General features: G+C 42.9%; 1 protein-coding gene across 2 annotated transcripts in view; it reads right to left on the reverse strand.

Annotated features, from left to right (window-relative positions):
• GOSR1 (golgi SNAP receptor complex member 1) overlaps nucleotides 1-22,156 on the reverse strand; it is a 57,825-nt gene that overhangs the window by 20,419 nt on the left and 15,250 nt on the right. The gene's annotated exons all lie outside the window — the stretch shown is intronic.

The raw sequence follows: 22,156 nt of genomic DNA on the forward strand, positions 1-22,156 counted from the left end.
TATCCCAGGTGTCACGATCAATCTTTTGCACTCTCCTGGCATTAAGTCCTTTGCCCTTGTCTTCTTAGTTTGAAGTCTACTTTTAGTTTAGAGTTAGATTTTATGTCACATGTCTCATTTTCCATTGCAGTCTTAGGCTTTGCTCACATCTGCGTCGGAGTCTCTTTAAGAAACTCTGTGGCAGATTCCGCCGAAAATCTATGGGGTCCGCGGGTAACAGCTGGTTTAACAGGCGAGCTCTCTGTTGTTAGTGTCCCATGGTGGGTACAAACAATGGAAAGCAAGTGTGAACCTAGACTAAGGGTATGTTTACACAGCGGAACTTAGTACTAAATCTCATGCTCGATCTTCATGTAGATTTCACCTAATAACTCCCATGGAATTGAATCAGAGGCCTAGTGGAATTTGGTCAAGTAGAAAAATCCAGCTTCAAATGTCTTGAGTTGAGTTTTTCAGTTAGGAATTTTTTTTTTAAAGCTAAGCTTTTCACCTAGGAAAACCTAGGCTGGATTCATACGCATCAGTTGTGTCTGCCAGTTGTGTTACACCTGATCTGGACACAACTAATGACCATTTCACTATCCGATGCACTGCCAGGTAACCTCAAATGGACCTGCCATAAAGTTAAATCAAAAAATGCTGTAGTTTTTTGATGCAGTGAAATCCCCCTCCCCATTATGTACACTTCTTTGTCTCAGGATTCATTCGTAGGGTAGATAATAAGTGTCTGGGTACCACTGATTACAAAATGGAAGGTTCAAGAGTCCCTGGGTTTTCCGGGCAGAAATTCTTTTGTTAGTGCTAGTAATGGGTTAATAAGTACATCCATATACAGTGTTTGGAGTGATTTCTGGGTGTCCCTGTGTTTACATGGTGTAACTTCCTGATGTGCAGCTTCTTATGCACCCTCCACACTAGTACGCTCTCATTCAGCCCCACTCCTCTCTCACTCCATTCCACCCCCACACCCCGTCTCCCCCCCCATAGCTAAGATATCCTGCCCACTAATAGCCCCTCCCACCCTCCTCCAGTCTCCCTAGCTAACCTATCCTTCCCACTAATAGCCCCTCCCACCCTCCTCCAGTCTCCCTAGCTAACCTATCCTTCCCACTAATAGCCCCTCCCACCCTCCCCCAGTCTCCCTAGCTAAGCTATCCCGCCCAGTACCAGCTCCTCCCCCATTCCGATAGCTAAACTATTCCGCCCACTACTAGCAGACAGGAAGAGGGGAGGAGTCGTTCCCAGATACAGAAAGTAAGTAAGTATTGATGGGGATGGGAGGGAAGAGGGGTAATGGGGACATTCCGTTTTGGAAGCGGTGAAAAAGACCACCACCGGATTATCAGAAAGTGTCCCTAGGGTGGTCACATGACTACCCCAGGGATATGGGTAATTCTAGATTTTTTTTAACTGAAGTAAATTAAAAGTTATCCGGGAAAAGGAAGGGGGGTCTAGTTTAGGGGTTAATTTTTTTAGTTTATCATGGTCAACCCCTTTAAAGCATGAATGCTGCTGCTGTATGGGATCCCAGTAACAGAGATGTCCTGTACTAAGCTTCGCTTTGGCTCCTTTCACACAGAGGAATCAGAAGCTCCGTACTTGTGATCAGTCATAGGATTCCAGCGGCGGGCCTGATCAGATGGACAGGCCATATGCTTTTATTCAGGGAACACTTCTTTACAGAGGATGACAAACAAGACGATAAGCAGTAACATAAAATATAGATTTATCTTCTTACAAAGCTGAATTATATCAATGCAAAAGAAAATATTTGTGCGACATCAGTAAGCATCAATTACACCGCCGAGCATGTGTGCTGAAGAAATAGAAGTGCAATTGTATTGACAAACAGGAACGATTTGTTTGATGGCTTCGGCTAGCAGAAAGATTGCTGACATCTAATAATCACAATGAGCAGGAACAATATGATGGGTTCCTACCGCATGAGTGTATTTAAGCTTTCTCCTTGTCAGGCCAGCAGTTGGTAAGCCTTTCCCATGTCATTTGCTATGCAGGAGCCCATTGCAAGGCGGTGAAAGTATGCAGGCAAAAGGCATTACTGAAAGTCATTAACATTAACCGCAATGGTTCCAGCCATGCCAGGAACAAACCTAATGGATTCTCTTACTCCTCTAAAGTAAAGGAATTAACATATGCAGCTGCAACAATAGGAGCGCCATTCCTCTCACAAGCTGCACTTAAGCTGCTGGGGAACAGGAAATTTCCAAATAATTTGCCTAATAACTAAATTATTAGCCATGTCCAGAATGGGTCAAGTTCTTTAGTGAAATTAGCAGATGCAGGTTGCTAAATATAAACCCAAATACACAAGTTTATCTCTTTATGTTTTATGAAAACATGGATAAGACTGTAATAATCTGGAGAAATAAAATGGCAATAAAAACTTTATAAACGTTCTGCTTATCTATACTTCTCCAGGTCACTACCAAGAAGACAAGCCTACCATAAAGAGTGTGTTCCCTACAACCCAACCCCACAGACAGGTTAGTGTCACCTCAACCAACTTGTGAATTGCTGCCTCCGATCGCTGTTTTTGTCTATTTGCAAATAAGCTCAACCAGGGTATTGCAGTTACCTACTTGGAGGAAAGTAACAGCCTTTATGCTCCAAAGAGCCAAAACTCAGTGATATCGGAGCAATGAAGGCACAGATTCGAGAGGGGGAAAACAGCTTGATTCAGATGACCCTAACCTATCTATCTGTGGGTTGATTCCTAGTATTTCTCTATCTGCCATGAGCTTGTATGTGTTTTCTCTCGTTATATACTACTGTACCATCTATGAAACTGTATCACTGAAATTTCCCCATTGTGGGACTATTAAAGGATTATCATATCTTATCTTATATGCCGAGTACTGCTGACAGACTCCCTTTAACAACAGTAGGCCCAGCATTAAATGGTCTGTATACATCAGTAGTACAAGCAGACAGAAGAATTGTTCTAACATAACTTATCAAACAAAAATGCTTCTTTCTCCACTTTCTGCTCTCCCCCTCCTAAACTCTTCAATCACTCTAAAATCTCAGCTTAACCCATCTTGGTCTCCCAAGACAGACTGCCAACTCTCATTACAAATGCCCATAGAAGTCTATAGACAGGGGAAAAGAGGTCGTAGAGAGAAACAGAGACTGCCTCAGATAATAGTAGGCTTTCTATCGGGGCTGTGGAGTCAGTAGACCAAACCACTGACCCTGATGCCTCGATTTCTCCACAGCTCCTTCAAAAATGGCTGACAGCCATGGTCAGTCAGGAGTAGTATAGATCTTCAAATTCATTAAACAGCCAGAGATTGATTCCTATGAAACTTAATAAATAACAAATTAGACATCCAATTAACTATGTGATATTAATAATGGTACACTATAATTAAAAATAATTAATCACTTTATTTTGAAGCCAAAGTCAAAGTTAACTTTTTTGCAACTCCAACCAAAATTGATCTCTCTCTACTTTCTATCTCAGACCTAAGTGCTTAATTTGCATCAATATGGTTCAATACTACTCTATAAGGTCCTGTATGGTGCTGCGGCTCCTATCAGCTTCTACCCAAATAGGGTGACTTCACATATACACATACAGGGCTGCTTATCCTGAAATGGTATCTGAAAGTTTATAACTTCTCTAAAATGTACAGATCATTTATAGTTTTATATACCTCTATAGTCTATGTAACGTTATGTAAAGTTAATAAACTATTCATTCCCATATATCAGAACGCTCTTTCCCGCTATACCTGGGGACTGCACCGCTTGCATCCCTTCACAATCTCTGCACTCACTGAAAAATCATAAAGGCTTTGTTGGTGCTTGGTTGAGTCCAGCAGTACGCCATTCTGTTGGTGTAAAATCTTATAATAATATCTGAAATAATATTGTGAAACAATCTTCAGGCAGACTGTCCGTTCCCATGTAGAATCACAGGATCTAAGCTAAAAGAACATGGCTAGCTTACCCGGGAGGCTGGATTATGACTCTCTGCTAGTTCAATAGAAGTATGGGCTGAGGATGAGAACCCCTGTGTGTGGGATAACATTACATCACACAATATAAAGGGAATCAACGACCTCCAAAATCCTTCCAACCCATTTATATAGTGTTGTAGGGCTGGTTAGTGACATAGTAACAAACTTTTTTGTGTGTGTATCAATGTGCAATCTTGCTGTGAGAAACTAAACATTTATGCTATATGAGGATAGGCTGTATGGTGCACTTGGGGCGGGGCCACACCTGTCAGAACACCCATTTTCTTTTGTGGTTGCCGCCAAGTGCAGCCCCTAAAACATAAAGACTACTGACATGTTCCATGAACAGAAATTTGCAGCACAAAAGACAATGGTGCTATGGAAGACATGTGACCCTGGGTGCAGCAAACAGCAGACAGTTCTCACTGAAACTTCCAGGTGCACGATGAAGGCTAATTAGCATATGAATAAAAGCAGGCTCATTAAAAAACGACTGAGGGGAATAACATACAAAAGGTATGTGTGGAATAGCCTTTCTAAAGGCTATGCAAGTATATGCTTAGTTAAAAATGAGGTTTCCCAATGATAGATCCCCTTTAAAGAGGCTCTATCAGCAAAATCATGCTGCAGGAGCCCCACATATGCGTGCATAGCCTTTAAAAAGGCTATTCAGGCACCGTAAAGGTTATATTAAACTACCCCCCCCCCCCCCCCCATTTTAAAATAATAACCTAAAAAAGAATGTGATCTACTTACGGATCGTGCACGCTGGGCGGGCATTCAGTGTGTGTCTTCATCGTCTTCCCCGCCTCTTCTTCCTCCAATGTCCTCCGGTCCCGTCCTCCTCCGGCGCTCGCGGACACTGATATTAAAAAAAAGCCTGGGCGCATGCGCAGTAGCATGCGGCTTCTACTACAGCTACTGCGCCCAGGCTATCACTGTACGTTCGCGAGCGCTGGAGGAAGACGGGACCGGAGGACATCGGAGGAAGAAGAGGCGGGGATGAAGATGAAGACACACCCTGAATGCCCGCCCAGGGTGCACGTTCGGTAGGTAGAGCACATTCTTTTTTAGGTTATTATTTTAAAATAGGGGGGGGGGGGGGGGGGGGTAGTTTAATATAACATTTACGGTGCCTAAATAGCCTTTTTAAAGGCTATGCACGCATATGTGGGGCTCTAGCAGCATGATTTTGCTGATAGAGCCCCTTTAAAATGGCTACACACATTAGACAGCTGTTGACCCAATGCTTATTAGCCCATCCCTCATACCATGGATTCCTGGCAAATGTGTTCTCAATAGGAAAGGAATAAGGATCTGTAAGACACTTCTGAGAGTGGGTGACATAAGAAGAAATAGCATGCCCTGAGTGATAGAAGAGATGCCTAATATATAAGTTTATATACAGTAGTTAGACTTATGCATAGCCATACACTGTCACCTGATCTATTGAAACAAGCAAAACCATCAGTAATCATTTAATATTTATAGACATCTAACACACCGACAATACCATCCTATAACCACTCTATTTGTACTCACTTAAGTAGTCGTCCATAGACGCAATATTTAAAAGGTAAAGTTCCCCATCCAGCCCCTTCCGGGCATAACTAGCCTTTTATGTAAACTTCTACGACAAGTACTCAATATACCTCAACAATCAATGAAAACACGTATAATCAGAATATACATTATAGTTATATAATATTCAAATGTACCCTGGCTGACAATCCAATGGCGTGTAGTGTAAGAATACGGAGTTTAAGGCTATTTAATGGATTACCAGCTCCTGCCCAGCATGGAGAATGGTTACAGATTATAGCTGACACATGGGGGTCCCAGCAGGGGGTCATTGTGTCATACGCTTACTGTCAGGAGAGCCTTCTAAAAAGAAGGGACTGTCCAAATAAGAGAAATAAGTGTTGGTTGATATTTCCATTCAGTGAGTCAAGTATTTCGCATAGTGATGGCTAGTTCATGAACTATTACAATGACATGATCTGATCTTCATAGTGAACTCTCTCATTTACTTCACTTTCCTGGCAAAGATTATTTCATTTTACACTAAAGCGAATGGAGGGGTGAATGGGAGGAGGGAGTGATACGACCCAGCAGCTGCTCCGCGGACTCGCTCGTACACGACAACTTGCTTTTTAGTTCCTAATGCTGGAAAAGCAAAGTAAAAACAAAACAAAACATGTGTTTGTGATAAAATTACCATTTAGCTGGTCCATGGCTCCAGTATCCCCTGTGCTATATAAGCTAAGTGCTGCTGCTGTACTGCTTTTCCGCTCCGTCATACACACTCACCATGAGTCTGTACCACTACACTACCGTAGGTGGCGCTGTTGTGCTCAGCCATATGTATCTCAATGATCTAGACTGTCATGATGTGGTTTTAGTTCAATAAGTCACATGATTCATTCAGAACGCAGAACTTACTACCTAGCATGCTATAGGCTGTACTGTCTGTTTACCACACCAAGAATCTTCTCTTTGTTCTTATTAAAATCTCATAGATTACTATTAGGGCTCATTCACACGGGACAAGAGGAGGCAGATTTTGATGCCGAAGTCACCTCAGAATCTGCCCCCTCACAATAGAGGTCAATGTAAACCACTAGCTTCCTTTTTACCATAAGCGGTATGTTCCGATCACGGAAAAAAGAAGCGAGCTGCCCTTTCTTCAGGTGGATTCCGCGGCTGATTCAGCCCCAGTGTCCGCCTCGTGACAGCACCCTCCGGACTAGATCCATTCATTTGGGCCTACTCTGGAGCAGGAAGCTGCGACTGTAGGAAGCCGCGACATATTTTGGTCCTATTCTGACGCGGCTTCCCACATCGAAATTAGGCCCAAAATATGCAGTCCCGTGCCCTGTGTGAACTAGCCCTGTGTAACCAAACTGCTAGACAATATTCCAACATGGCGCTGCCAGTGTGTGGATTAAGTGATTGTACTTTTAACATTAAGAATGATCAGACGTGTGAAATCTATTTTATTATCAGAACTTTGTCATCCAAGATGACAGACTTTGTCTAACGGCAAGATCTATGTTCTTAGCTGTATCTCAGAGCCAGAAATATAATGAACTAAGTGAACTAACCATCTGAACAAATCTTTTGAATGAACTAGATTTCCCATCGAAGCTTCCAGATGTGGAACCGATAAAAGGGGTTGTGTAGGATTTTTTTTGCAAATTACTGAAAAGCAGAAAATGTGATAAAATAAAAAAAATAACTGATGTAGTAAATCTTCCATTGCTTCGGCAGTCCTACTGGTCTTTGTTAGCCATCCAGCAGTGATGACTTGCCACCCATATGCACATGACCACCGCAGACGATTGCTGGCCCCAGTGGTTATGTCTGTATGCACATCATGAGACAGCAAGGAAAGAATTCAGCTGCTGGACAAAAACTTTGGGGACTGCTGAAGCGTACTTACCGAGTATTAACTATTTCATCACATTCCTTCCTTTACTGCAGTTTTCTATTAAAAATCCGGGACAAGCCATTAAAATAAATTGAACAAAGAACTTTGCAATGTCCTTGCCATACAATGTCTTGATGACTAGGCCATAGTAATGTAGCATCCATGGACGTAACGTCAACTTACGGTTATGTCATTGTCAGTGTTATGTCATTTTGGCTTAGGATGAATGGATGCTGATGGCAGAGGTCAGAAAGTAACAGTCCCAAAGTTGAGCATACAAGTCTGGGTTTCTATACTGCAGCAGTCATGTAGTTATAACCCTACCCACCTGCAGATGACCGATGGTCACATGACTTACAGATATAGCCTTTATATTAGGGCAGCCATTGGGCCTCAGCGGCATGTGGCTGCAGCAGTATGGACAGCAAACCTCACATAGGGCCCCCCCCCCGACAGGCGGATCATCTACAACATTTAAAGCTGAGAAGCTTCCTCTGCCTTTATCTTTAACCTGTTGCAATGAAGCAATTTAGCAATTATAGCTGTAAATGGAAAGCCAGTCAGTTTTAAACTTTAATGGAAGGCGTACATTTAACCCTCGCTTCCACCGCTGACACATAAATGGACAAACACTTAGGAGTGAGCCTGAGATAATTTGATTTCTGGTAAAATTCTGCACTGACTCTAAGCGGCAAGCAGCAGCACAGTGTCATGGACCACGGCCAGTTAGGAAAGGAGATGAGAAGAATTAAAACTATAAGTGTTGACAGGTCAGTGCTCACAGCTTTGTGCCTCACAAGGTCCAGGATGAAGCAGATGGCCACAGCTTGGAATTTGTGAGCGCTTGACCTGTAGATCATCAATGCAGCATTTACGCCGTAATAAATGTGATATATAAGCTTGGACACCTGGCTAAGTTGTAATGAAGCACAAAAAGCAGGGGGAGGTTTTTATACTAATCGACCTTAGCATTGAAAATGTTGGAGAGAGATCAAATATAACTCCTTGGAAACATTTACCCTGCAATGAGGTTACAGTATACAATTATACATACAGTATACATATTTGTGCATAGAAGACCACCTTGATTCCCAAGGAAACAAGTCAAGTTGGTCAAAACCAATGATTTTGACAGGACCAGCCGACCATTTAAAGAAAGTCTGTAACTAGAATCTAGCACATCAACCCAGGTTAGGCTGGTCTTACACAGCCGTAATGTAAGTCCGCAAATGGTCCGCAATTGAGGGTTTTCAACTGCGGACACATTATATTCAGTGCGGTCTCTTACACCACCGGATATTTTATCCGTGGTGTGCCGGGCCGCAACCGAGGTCTGCAATTTATAGAACATGTCCGTAATGGCTATGAATTCACGGCACTGCACGGACTCGCCCATAGAACTCTATGGGCAAGTGCGGCAGTTAACGGGCGTCTGCGGAGTCTATGTTGCTGATCAGCAACTAGTGTTGCCCTGGCTAAAAAGCTGGAGTCTGCGACCTCAGCCTGCAGTGCCAGCAACACAGACCAGTGAAGAGAAAGGCACCCCTGGGTAACCCCTGTAAGAAACAGAGTGAAGGATTGTCAGTTCTGTAGCTGGATTTGCAATGGTAAGTCAGATTTTATCCATTAAAGGTTCTAGTTTCAGTAAATTTCATTTAAAGGGAAACTGTCACATAAAAAAAAAACTGTGCAATGTGAAGGCAGTACAGTTTTATGGGAAAACATTCAGGACAACCTGTCCTTTATTACTGTAATTTATTTACCTTCTTAGAAGAAGTAACAGCGTCTAGTGGGCGGTCCTAACAGTGACTGTTCTTAGAGAATGGCTGCTGGTCAGTGTTCGGACCGCCCACGGGACTCAATTGCTTTTTCTAAGTATAAAGAGAGGAGAGAAATAAATGAAGTTATCCTGAATATTCCTTCACAAAACTAAATATCAATCTGCTCAGCTCCTGCTGCTCTATAACATGCTGTCTGCAGATTAGCTTGCATGGTGACAGGTTCCCTTTAAGATTTCCAATCTCCTTAGCCATATGTAACAGGATTCCTATACACCAGTAGTCCACAAGCAGGCAACTACAGCTGGATTAACACTTGCGTTGGAGTCTGCAAAGGAGAATCTGCAGAATCTGCTTAAAATCCTGCCAAGGTTTCCGCGTGTAACCGCATTTTAAATGGACAAGGTCTCCATCTTTCAAGTTCCCACGCAGACCGAAGCGCTAGCCTGAACCTAGCGTAAATCGCAAGTTAAATTACTTGTTAGATTGTGTGGCAAATACTTCTCATAAGGAAAAAAATTATATATCTTGACCACATTTGGCCCCTTTATATACTGAAGGAAATTAAGACACAAGACTATGCAAAGGATAAGAAGTATCCCAACCAAAGTAAAGGCCAAAGTGTAACACTGTAAGGTATAGGATGGCATTAACGGGACTGACATAATCCAAATGAGGAGACGGTGAAGAAATTATCGGCGTCTTCTTCAGGGTCATAATCTAATTAAGAGACAAAGTCGAGATTTCTGTTCCGTCTGAAAACATACAGGAGATTGGTCTTCTCAGAACGAGATTTGATTCTTTGTTCAGCAAAGTCTCCGGGTGAATAGGTTAAAGCACACACAGTGACGGGGAAATTGCTTCAACTTGTATCAAATGGGTAATTTCTAAGAGAGGCAGAAAAGATTGAAGCCTAAAGAAATCACGCTAGCTCTCATTTGTCTGCAGTGCTGGGAATCTTCGAGGATAAAAGAAACGCTTGGGAGAGATGAAAGAGCTGGGCCTATCCACATCTGGCTTAAGTAAGAATGTTTATAATTAGGTGGAAGCTCTTGTTCCCTTGAGATTTCGGATTCATTAGTACACAGCTTCTAGGGTTTGGAGACGGCGCACTGCCGTAATAGGGCTTTTTTTTCTTCTTCAATAAACTTTGCTCCCAGCCAAGTAAACAAAAACACGGTATTTTTCTTTAATACAAATATTAAAGGGGTCTTCCAGGCTAAAAATTACTGTTAAAATAAGGATTGGTCATTAACATCAGATTGGGGAAGATCCGTGTCCTGCCAGGACTGGGTGTCAATGCAGCACTCAACGCAGCACTCCCACCGATCAATTGTTCTCAGCAGCTGGTACACAGAGAATGGAACACAGGAAGTAGATAGCGCCAATCTCTGTGTGGTGGCTGAACAGAGTCCCTGCAGCTTAGGTTCCATTCAAGTAAGTAGAAGATGAGCTGTAGTACCTCGTTGGACCACTACAGAGAGAACAGCATTGCGCGCTTCCTGCTCAATTCTCTATGTATCAGCTGCTGATCTTTAGAACATGCCATTGTGTTACAAATGTTTGTAATAGTAATGGGTCTGAATGGAACACCTAAATTCAATGACTAAGGCTGGGTTCACACTAGCGCTTGAACTCCATTTGGGGTTTCCGGCCCCGAAATCACTTTAAAAAAAAAAAAAAAATCAAGAAAATAGAAAGGAAGGGCACTCACCAGTCGACACTTCTAAAACTTCTAAAAAATTGGGTCACCGCAACATGAAGAACTGTATTGCGGGGTCACGGCATTAGAAAGGTTGAGAACCACTGTTCTAAAACATCATCCTTCATTAGGTATTCTTTAAAAGCAACCCTATAATGTCATTCCTCCCTCCCAAGGGTTGCTTTTAAAAAATACCTAATAGAGGATGATGTTTTAGAACAGTGGTTCTCAACCTTTCTAATGCCGTGACCCCGCAATACAGTTCCTCATGTTGCGGTGACCCAATTCAGTTTGGAATGTGCGTCCATAACGGGGTACGTTCCAGCTGAATAGCGCTGCTGCAGACAGTAGCGCGGCTTCTCAGTGGCTAAAGCAACTTTTGAAGATTAGAAAGAACAACAAAATATTCAACACGCGCAGTGGCAAATTTAGCTCTGCCCACTTTTATGTTGACTCCGCCCATTCTCATTCATTTTTCATGTGCTCCCACACAGTATAATCCTCCTACAGTCACCCGTACATTATATCTCCCCCCGCCATCTCTCCCCCAGTTTTATATAACCCCTTCATCTGCCCCCAGTTTCATGTCCCCCCCTCCATCTCTGCCCCCAGTTTCATGTCCCCCATCTCTGCCCCCAGATTCATGTCCCCCATCTCTGCCCCCAGTTTCATGTCCCCCATCTCTTCCCCAGTTTCATGTCCCCCCCATCTCTGCCCCCAGTGTCATGCCGTACCCCCCCCTTCTTCTGCCCACAGTTTCATGTCCCCCATCTCTTCCCCCAGTTTCATGTCCCCATCTGTTCCCCAGCTTCATATTCCCCCATCTCTGCCCAGAGCTTCATGTCCCTCCATCTCTGCCCCCAGTGTCATGCCGTCCCCCCTTCATCTACCCAGAGTTTTATGTCTCTCCATCTCTGCCCCTAGTGTCATGCCGTCCCCCCCCTTCATCTGCCCCTTCATTATGTTCCACCTTAATGTTTAAAACAAAAAAAAACCTCTTATACTCACCTTCCAACGCTCCCCCGCTGCTCTCTGCACAGTCTCGCTTACTCATATAGTTGAAGGCGTGACGTGACGTCATCACATCGCGGCTACACTGCAGAAGCCGCAGCGCAGCTTTAAAGCAGGAGCTGGCTGTGACAGCTCCTGCTTTAATCGCCTGTGTGTTCAACTCATCGGCGTCCTCCGGGCGCCGATAAGTTATAACCGGGACATACCTCCCACCATCCGGGACAGTTGGGAGGTATGCTTTAGGCGACCCCTGTGTTTTGGTCGTTCGACCCCCGCCGAGGTCGCGACCCACAGGTTGAGAACCACTGTTTTAGAAGATAAAGTGTCGACTGGTGAGTGCCCTTCCTTTCTATGTTCTTGTTTCAAGATGTCTCGCCTATACTTGGGAATGTTGAGCACCCTCAATACTTCAGCAGAACTAATATAAAAAAAACATCCTTCTATGGTTCGTATTCTCTATATGCCAGGAGTTTCAAGATAATAATGTTTTTGAGTACAAGTAATGACATCCACCATTTTTTCTTCTTTTTTGTTTCACTTTAAAAAAAATGCTGAGAGAAAAGTCCTGAAAGCAGGACTTTTCTCTCCACATTTTTCAGGCAGAAACCCAGTGGACCCTATTATAGTCTAAGGGGTCCACAGCTTTCCGTGAGCAAACACTTTTTTTAAGCAGGTTATCTTTCTGTTTTTCGGGTCCCCAAGTGGACCCGAAGAATGGAAAGCTGAAAGCTAGAGTGAACCTAGCGTAAGAGGTGCGTCGCAATACTTTTATCCAAATAGCGTCTCTGCTTATGATTTTACGCCCTCATTCAGACAGCCACATTTTACTTTCTATGTTACAGCCAGAAGTCCTGTCCCAACAACAGATCCGATGACCAGAACTAACAGCAGGACCAGTCAGACTATGGGTCTTATCCATGTGATGCTGTTAGTTTAGGACACAGACTGATAAATAGGGGCTACATTTTGGCCATTTGTATTTGGCCTCTCTCATAGCTATTTTTATATCAAAACAAAACCTCTGCTGTGAACAGTACAGCAGTCGACAGTCTGAACATAGTATTTTCATCAGACTAACCACAGGGCTTACAATAGGTTACAGGTAAAACCTATGTCTGATTTGTTTCATGATCCCAATGCATACAAAATGGAGAGTTTTGATTAAAAATCTCCTATCATTTTATTTATACATTTACACACATAGGGAGGTTGCACTAAATTCAGGTCTCATTCCTATGCGTCCCCTGCTGATCTTAGAGTAAAGCGGATATGCTCAAGTAACCAAGAGTAGTCGCGTCATCAGCAGGCAAAACGGGGGCGACAGGGGACTGGCATAAAATGTATTAGTAAGTGAATACCCCGAGAAGCATTGTATGTCTCCTTTAACTAATAAACTATATTGCAAATGATATACTCCTTGGTCAAAAATACTTCTTAAATGTTGTGAGATTAATATTTTTTACTCTGCTGAAAACTACTTTGTGCAGTCTTGGGTTTTCCCATAACATGGAATCACCAGTAAAGCCCCTACAGAATATCTGGATCCAACTCTCAGAATTCCTCAAGTCTCAGTCTGCACATAATAATCCTCAAACATATAAATTGCACAAAAATGGATGGACATGACTTTGACAAAGCTTTTCAACTATTGGAGGAACAAACTCATCAATTTTCTACAGCAAATATAAATTTAATCACAAGTTATGCAAAAGTAATTGGCGGCTGTAGTTGTAAATCATGGGAGTCAATGTGACAGGAGAACACAAGGCGGCAGAGCATCGAAGCAAGATTACACAAAAAAAAAAACCCACTAACTTTAAGATAAATTCTTTGACATGCTACGGTGTCATCGGCTACAAGTAGTCTACAAGGCAGCGATGTATAAAAGGAAAAAAAAATGGAGGGGGGGGATTAATCCGCAGTCCCACCATTGTTACTTCCATTTTTATTTGGCCAGTTGTTTACTGTGCAATATAAATACTGTATATACTCGAGCATAAGCAGAGTTTTTCAGCACAGTTTTTGTGCTGAAAAAGCCCCCCTCGGCTTATACTCGAGTCAAGCAAAAATAAAAAAATATTATTTTTTGGGGGTGGGTTGGGGGTCTATGACCAGCCACAATAGTAATGTATAGAATCTCCCATAAAATAGTGGAGGAAAAAAAGAAGCTTTAAAAAATATAATAAATAAATAAAAGTTCTAAATCCCTCCTTTCCCTAGAATACATATAAAAGCAGAAAATGACTGTGAAACACAAGCACATTAGGTATCCCTGTGTCTGAGAGTGCCCGGTCTACTGAATACAGGGGATCTGCAGTGCTCCTGTTCTGTCGGGAAGGGGTTAATAGGAGCATTGCAGATACCCTATATTCAGCCAGGCTGAATTACAAGTGGGGGAAAAAACTCAGTCCTCAAGCTCAGGGAAGGGGCAGACAGACAACCAAAACACCCCCTCCCCTTTCCCAGCACCTACTCCACCCAAAAACGCCAACCATTTTAACTTTTGAAATTTTCCAGTAGCTGCTGCATTTCCCCTCTAGGCTTATATTCGAGTCAATAGTTTTCCCAGTTTTTTTGTGGTAAAATTGGTGACCTCGGCTTATACGCAAGTATATATGGTAATAATATAAAGGGATAGTCCCATTACAGACTCTAACCCTCTACCCACAGGATAGGGAAACAGTGTCAAATCGATGGGGGCATGGCAACAGGGGCCCTCAGGGACAAGAAAACGGAGGACCAAAAACTCCCCTGCATCCTCCCTGTGAATGAAGCTCCAGTGTGATTGTGTGACCAGTGATCCACTCACTGCTACATTGTCTACCAATAAGTATTTGGACACACATGCACATGAAGATATCTGCGGTCGTGATGTACGTCACGCCTTCTGCCGTTAAATATCGTGTAGGAAACAGCATTGAATTTAGTTGATGGACCAGAACAACAAACAGATCGACACTAGTGTGAACCTAGCGCGGCTGAGATATTTCTCCCCTTTCTATGCAACCTCTTACTGAAATGACACTGCGCCAATTTTTGTGACGTTTTACAAGTCCTATTTGATTGTGTTGTAGAGACAGTTACACAGGCCCATCATGCCCACTTTTCCACCTACATTTCCAAAGTGTAGTAAGTGATGCAATAAGTCACAACATTGTTCTACAAATAAGCTCAAAAAGTCACAAAACTCCAGTGTCAGAAATTTTCATGCCATAATTCTACAGCAAGGGGCTTGGTAGAAAATTTGGGCAACACAAACTAATTCAAAAACCCAAAAGAGATCCAAAAGACATGAGGAGGAAAAATAGATTTGCTGTATGTGATAAGGTCACACACGACTAGCAATGTACATTTCTTTTTTTCCTATCAGTATGTCTTTGTAGAATGGGAGGAAACCCACGCAAACACGGAGAGAACATACAAACTCCTTGCAGATGTTGTTCCTGGCAGGATTCGAACCCAGGACTCCAGCGCTGTAAGGCTGCAGTGCTAACCACTGAGCCACCGTGTTGCCCCCTAAAGTACATTTTAAAGGGAACCTGTCACACGGAACATATATTCTGATGTGACAACATGGTACAAAACAGGAACTGATCTAGAATAACAAGTATTTTGTTCATTTATATTTTTGTTCTTTCTAAGCTTAGAAACAGCCAACTAGTCATGGAGGCGGTCCTATCTGTGATTGACAACCTCCCCTCCTGACTGTGCATTGAGACAGCTGTCAATCACTGATAGGACCGCCTCCTAGGTCACATGACTGCTTCTAAGTCGAGAACAAAAGTATAAAGAACAGGTTATACTACAGCTTTTCCCACAGAACTATATATCAATCTGCTCAGTTGCCCCAGCATTATAACATACTGCACTACATTTTACATGTGACAGGTTCCCTTTAAAGTGTCTCTGGAAACGGCACCGTAGTACAGCTAACAGGATTTCGATCGTGTGATCATTTTTCTTCATTACAAATGGTCCTCTTATATAAATCATGCATATTGGCTTGTCAGATTATAAGGAGAATGTATTAGGGGAAGCTGGAAATAGACTTGGGTAATATACAGTGACAACCGCTTTCTGAGTTGCAGATGAGCTGTGCAAATTGTCTGATTTGTCTTAAAAGCTGATACGCAGCGGTAGGAAAAGTGAATTGAAACTGCAGGTATAGCCTGAGCTAATAGGTTACTTGTCAGACTGTCAAGAAAAATTGAGAAACGAGCGACTATAAGTTAATGCAGCCATACATCCTGCAGCAGAACATCCCAGGATAAGAACTAGAGACATTCACTTCATATTCATATTGCAAGTGACATAGTAAGAATCAACATCTAGTGATAACAGACGCAAGACTAAGGGGGCGTTCACACTGCCGCCGCTGTCCACTCTGGGGTTTCCATACTAAACCCCACAGAAACTGGACAGGGGCAGCTTGACCGCGGTCAGCTTTAAATTTGAACAGGTTTTTAAAGGTGACCGCAGGTGTCCGTATGCGACCTCTCCGACTGTAACCGTTTTTTGTTTTTTTTTTGCAAGGACACAAAGTCGTACATGCAGAAAAATGCTCACAGGTAACTTGGGCTGTGGCTTATCTCTCCCTGAGAACCAAAGGATGGAACATGTTAAAATCCAACATGCTAGACCCTTCTTTCTCAGGGCACCAACCATTGGGGAACAGGTTGTTGCCCTAGCCCCCCCACCCCCACCCGCATACAAAGTAGATAGTCACCCGTTTCACTGAAATCTTCAGGTTCATCCAACATACATGTCATGCGTATGGTCAGTTTAGTATTTATGGCTATATCCATAAGATATGCTATAAATACCTGATAGATCCAAGGCCTACCTCTGGGACCAACATCTAACACGAAAATAGGGCCCCTTTCTCCAGAGGTAGGACCTGTATCTATGATATTGATGGCATACTTTATAAATATAACCATAGATACCAAGATAGGAACATACCTTTGAGGTTTTTAAAAGGAAAATGTTTTAAAGAAGTTGTAAAAGCAAAAAAACACTTTTGCCCTGTCCCTCCCCAAGCTTCTTTCATGTATTCTGCACTCATACCATTTTGGTTTTTATATTTCTCTTGCTCTTTGCTGTACTATTAATCCCATCATGCATCAGGCACAGTATCACATGGGCATTCCCTGTAATGGTTAAAGGCCTTTTCCAGCCCCAAATTGCATTTTCATACTGATGACCGATCCCACTTCTTCTATTCAAGTAATAGGAGCCCCATTCACTGCATACTAGAGCCTCCAGGGAACAGCAGCGTCGCTACTATTACTTCTATGAGAGCAATGCCGGATGCAAGGTAACAGCTGATCTGTGCGGAGTCCAGGTATCCATATGGAAAAAAAATTTGCACTGGAAAAATCCTTTATGCTTTATTAATAATGTACACCCCAGGCCTCCGCTCATTCCTTTTGTAGAGGGTACTGTTCCCCTGAAGGCAAGCCGTCTCTGGGTCACATGACCAACACCACATTGTAATGCCACAAGTTTTTGGAAACAGACACACTGGAGGGTGGACAGGATAGGAGCGCTGCATGTTCCATCGTTGTATTTCTATTACATGATCGCTGCTAGTAATAGTATACTATTGTGTGCTGGTAGACGCAAATGATGATATATAACAGAATGGTAAGATGGATCCTATTCTTAGACTTTTATCACAGGGCCGTTTGCTGGTGAAGGAACAGAATGACTTAGGTAGAGCGCAAAAGATTCGACTCAAAACTATCTTTCTCTTACTCCCATCTTAAAAAAACGTGGCATGGATGGGTGCTGCATTTTAGAATTTCATATATACCAGCTAAAATGCATTGGCTGCGGTACCAGCCCCATTGTTAAACATGTAGGAGGCAGCTGAATTCATCCCGTCATGATCCTTCTGTAAAATCAACATTACTCGCTGCTTCTGGGAAACCTTGCTTGGGAAAAATCTTTGTAGAGAATGAAGGGCTTCCACATCTGAAAAAACTACAGCTAAAGTCTCATCACTGCGTGAACTTTCCCTGTCTGCGGAATTAATATGGAGTTGACGTAATATTGATAGCCGGGACTATCCTTAGGATAGGTCATTAATATGAGATCAATGGGGTCCAACACCCAGCTCCCTACTGATCAGATGATATCTGCAAAGTGTACAAAACTGGAAGCAGGTGCCCCCATACACTGGGTAGTGCCCATGTTGTGTTAGGGTGGGTCCACATCTGTGCCCGGTCTCTGCTTTGTGGGTTTCCATCTTCTGCCTGAGAAAACAGGACAGGAAACTGAAACCCGGCAGCCAGTGTCCGCCCATGAGCTACTTCTGGTCTCTGCGGCGAAACCGTTTTATTTTAATCAGACACAATGTCCTGCATGTCCGACTTTGTGAAAAAAAAAACGGTTTAGCCGCGGAGAGGCAGAAGACGCTCGCGGGTGGACACTTTGCAAACCCATTCAAATGAATGGGTTTGAAAACTGACTGCCGGTTTTCGTCTCCTGTCCAGTTTCTCGGGCAGAAGACGGAAACCTGGAGAGCAGAGACCGGGCGCAGGTGTGAACCAGTGTTCACTGTGGTTCAGTTCCCATTCAAGTAAATAGGAATTGTGCTTCAGTAGTGTGGCACAGTCAAAACCTAGTATACAGAGCATTCCGATTCTGGATCTGTACATGATGTCTGATGTCTGTACACTATGTCTTGAACACCTGATCAATTCTGGAACATTCCTTGAACCTGATCTGCTTCAACATCTTTTTCTCTACCTTTCATGTTATGATAGATGTGTGATATTATACACTATACTAAATTCAGTGCAGAATCCCCCCCGATGCTGAAGATATTGGTGCCGAAATGAACGGCAACAATACTTCTGTTGGAAAAACAGGCCTTACAGCCTACCGTCGCTAACTCCTCACTCAGTATTCTTCCACAGTCTTGTAATGTCGGGGGAAGGGGAGCATTTCTTATCGCCCAGCGATGATGCTAGGCTGTAAGGCCCACCTTTTTGAGTGTGGAGAGATATGGTGCCGAAACCAACGTCACCGATAACTACAGCACCGGGGCTGGATGGCTCTCCCTTTACACTGACAAAAAATAAAAAATAAAAATAAAAAAGGCAACAGATCTGTTTTTTTGGATTTTTAACTTTGATGTCTATATAAACCGATGACCATTGATATCAGGAGATAGATAATTGCCAACATAATGTGCTTGACAGCAGTGTTAACAAATAGTGAGAGTCAGACTGCCCCCATAATGCTGCCATCGTGCATCTATACTTCTACAAACTGCCCCTATAACAGTGAGGAAGTGTTACCATATTAGTGACACCCACAAACCCCAATAATGGCCAAACTTGCAGAGTCCTGTATTGCAATGATGGGTTAAAGGAGTTATCAAACCTATGAAACTAATGAACTATCCTTAGGAAAGGTTATCAATAGTAAATAGGTGGGCTCCAATGCTCTGTCAGAAGGGGCCACGGCGCTCAGGATGGTTCATACTGTAGCGCACCAAGCAAGGTACTGCCCCATTCTCTTTAATTCCTAAGGATAGACCATCAATTTTAGGATGCTGGATAACCCTGTTAACCAAATGTTGTTACATATCGATATAGTACACCTAGTGACACAGCAATTAACCTCAAATACCTTACCTTTTACTGAAAAACAAGATGGTACAAAGTATTCCAGCCGCCGGCAACGACTCAGCAAGAAAGTACATCACCTCTCATGATCCACTTTATCTACTTCAAATTAACAATCTCCATTTTAATTACTTGGAAATGCTTTTAGAGCAGTCCTGGCTGAATTGGAAACTGCTGAATTCAAGAGGTTTAGAAGACGGTGAATAACTGGAGCATTGACATATACATAGTGCCCTCTAATGGTAATGGGACACATCTGCAGCCTTTCTAGTAATGGAAAGTGAAAGTTGTGATGGTAGATTAGGTTTACGTACAATAGCACCAGGGTATCTCTTCTTCTGGTCTGTCTTACAGGACTTATTTGTCTTGGAATTTTAGACTAACAGAAACAGTATACTAGCTCTGTACTTGGCGTTCTCCATCAGTCTCACAAAGACAGGTGTGGCAGTCTACGAGTGAAGCCAAACTCACGTATGTGGCCTGCCTCTCCCAGTCTTTGCAGGACTGACGGAGCCAAGTTCAGAGGTAATACACTGAGACTTTGTTTACACAGCGCTTTTTATCACTGAAGAACTGCATGCAGTTTTTAATTGCAGGAATCCTATACTATTAGTGAAAGTTTGTGTGTTTGTTCCTCAATCACGCAAAAACGGCTGAACCGATTTTAATGAAATTTGGCACACAGATAGTTTGTAACCTCGATTAACACATAGGCTACTTTTTACCCCGGTAAATGACATGGCTTCACGACTGTTATGAATTTATGTTCACATACTATATTACACTGCTCTTGCAGCAGCTTATCTCAGGTTCTGATAAAGCCAGGAATGTTATCTCTCTGTGTAAACACATGCTAACCCTCAGTGGATTGTGTACATGCATTTGCATATTATCTGATATGCTCCAGGCAACATGCTGACACACTGGATGGGAAAACACCTTTAATTCACATTGGCAGTACTTTCAATCATGCTGGGAAACAGAAAATCTAATCTGTTGCAAAATTCTAAAACAACGACAGCTATGAACGTAGCCTGAAGTCACAGAGTTCTCCTCAAGCGGATCTGAGGGGGATCATCTGCGCCAACAACACGCTCATGATATGTCGTCCCAGCGAGCTGCTAAAATGCTGGAACAATCACAGACACGGCGCGAGGAACAAGTTCAGCAGCAGGACAGCTTAAGAGCTGCCGAAACGCTGGAGCAAGCAAACCATCTACGGCAGCAATTTGCTGAATATAGGCGGATCATCGAAGCCAACAACACGCAGACAAGGTCGCGGGCAGAGGCTAGTAAGTAATATATTTCTGCCATTAACCAGAGGTTTTCAATGTAACGGCCATCGGCATACAGGTGACATGCATAGTAACTTGTGTACACATTACTGCAAGCACTGCGTAAAAGCAGTCTCAATGTATTAGAGCTGTACTTGGCTGTCTCCATCAGTCCCATAGACTAGGGAGGCAGTCCACATACACGACATTGGACCCTCATGCACAAGGTTAGTAGAAGTATCAGTGATTGGCCCCGCCACAGATCAGACACTTATCTCCTATCCTGTGATTGGTATACTGGACCAACACCTCTAAAAGTAACACCATATTTGTTGGTTAATTTAGAAACTATATTTTCTGCAATCTGATCTTATTTCCTGTCTATTTTTCAGGCTGTACACAATGATGGGAACAGCTAGATGGTGTGCCGCACATACCATAGGAACCTGTAAACTGGAGATGACCCAATCAGTTCTTTGAGCACATCTTTTTGGGAATGCCCTATGACTTGTGCAGTACACCTCTACACAACTTGTATACATTTACATTTTTAAATATAGTGACATGAAAGATTAAAAAAAATTAAAAAAAATTATAAAAGAGTCACTATTGTTAAAATTTTCCCATAAATCAACAGTATGGCTGAATATTAAAGAATTATACAGTTTGTAATACTGATGGCCTATCACTTGCTGTACGATTTGCAGTGGTGGGTTTAGGGATTGAAGTGCTGGCCCTTAGACATCAATGGGGCACCACTGCAGTAGCAAAGCTTGCCGCTACAAATCCATACACAGCAGGAGCTGAGATATCCGAAACAGTACATCTGTGGTATAGGTTATCAAGACCCTCTCAGATCTAATTTTGACAGGCCATCAATTACCCTGGAAACTAGAAAATCCCTTCAAAAACATAATACATCTGCAATGAATACCAAGAAAAGGACCATACATATCACAGAGGCTGTGCTTGAGACTGCAGCTTAGCCCAATTCTCTTGAAAGGGACTGAGCTGCTGCTGGCCCACGTGACTGATGAAAGTGAAAGCACAAGGAAAAGCTCCTTTATATATGAATCGCCAAGCTGAGGAAGAATGAACCTTATCCTCCAGTACTTTACTAATTCTTCTGTACTTTGAAGAGGTTATGCCACACAACCCACAGGACAGAGGATAAACTGCAGATTGGTGGGGGTCTCACTAGTCTCAGCTCCATTCATTTCAGCGGGAGCACAGGAGAGCAGAGTACTGGACTGAAATGAATGAGGGGCAAGGGGTGCATCACAACTGGAGTAAAATAACCCCCCACCGTTATCAGAATTAGAGGGGGACTCAGTGGACCAA

The sequence above is a fragment of the Leptodactylus fuscus genome, chromosome 2 (assembly GCF_031893055.1).
Source record: "Leptodactylus fuscus isolate aLepFus1 chromosome 2, aLepFus1.hap2, whole genome shotgun sequence".
Lineage (NCBI taxonomy): Eukaryota > Metazoa > Chordata > Amphibia > Anura > Leptodactylidae > Leptodactylus > Leptodactylus fuscus.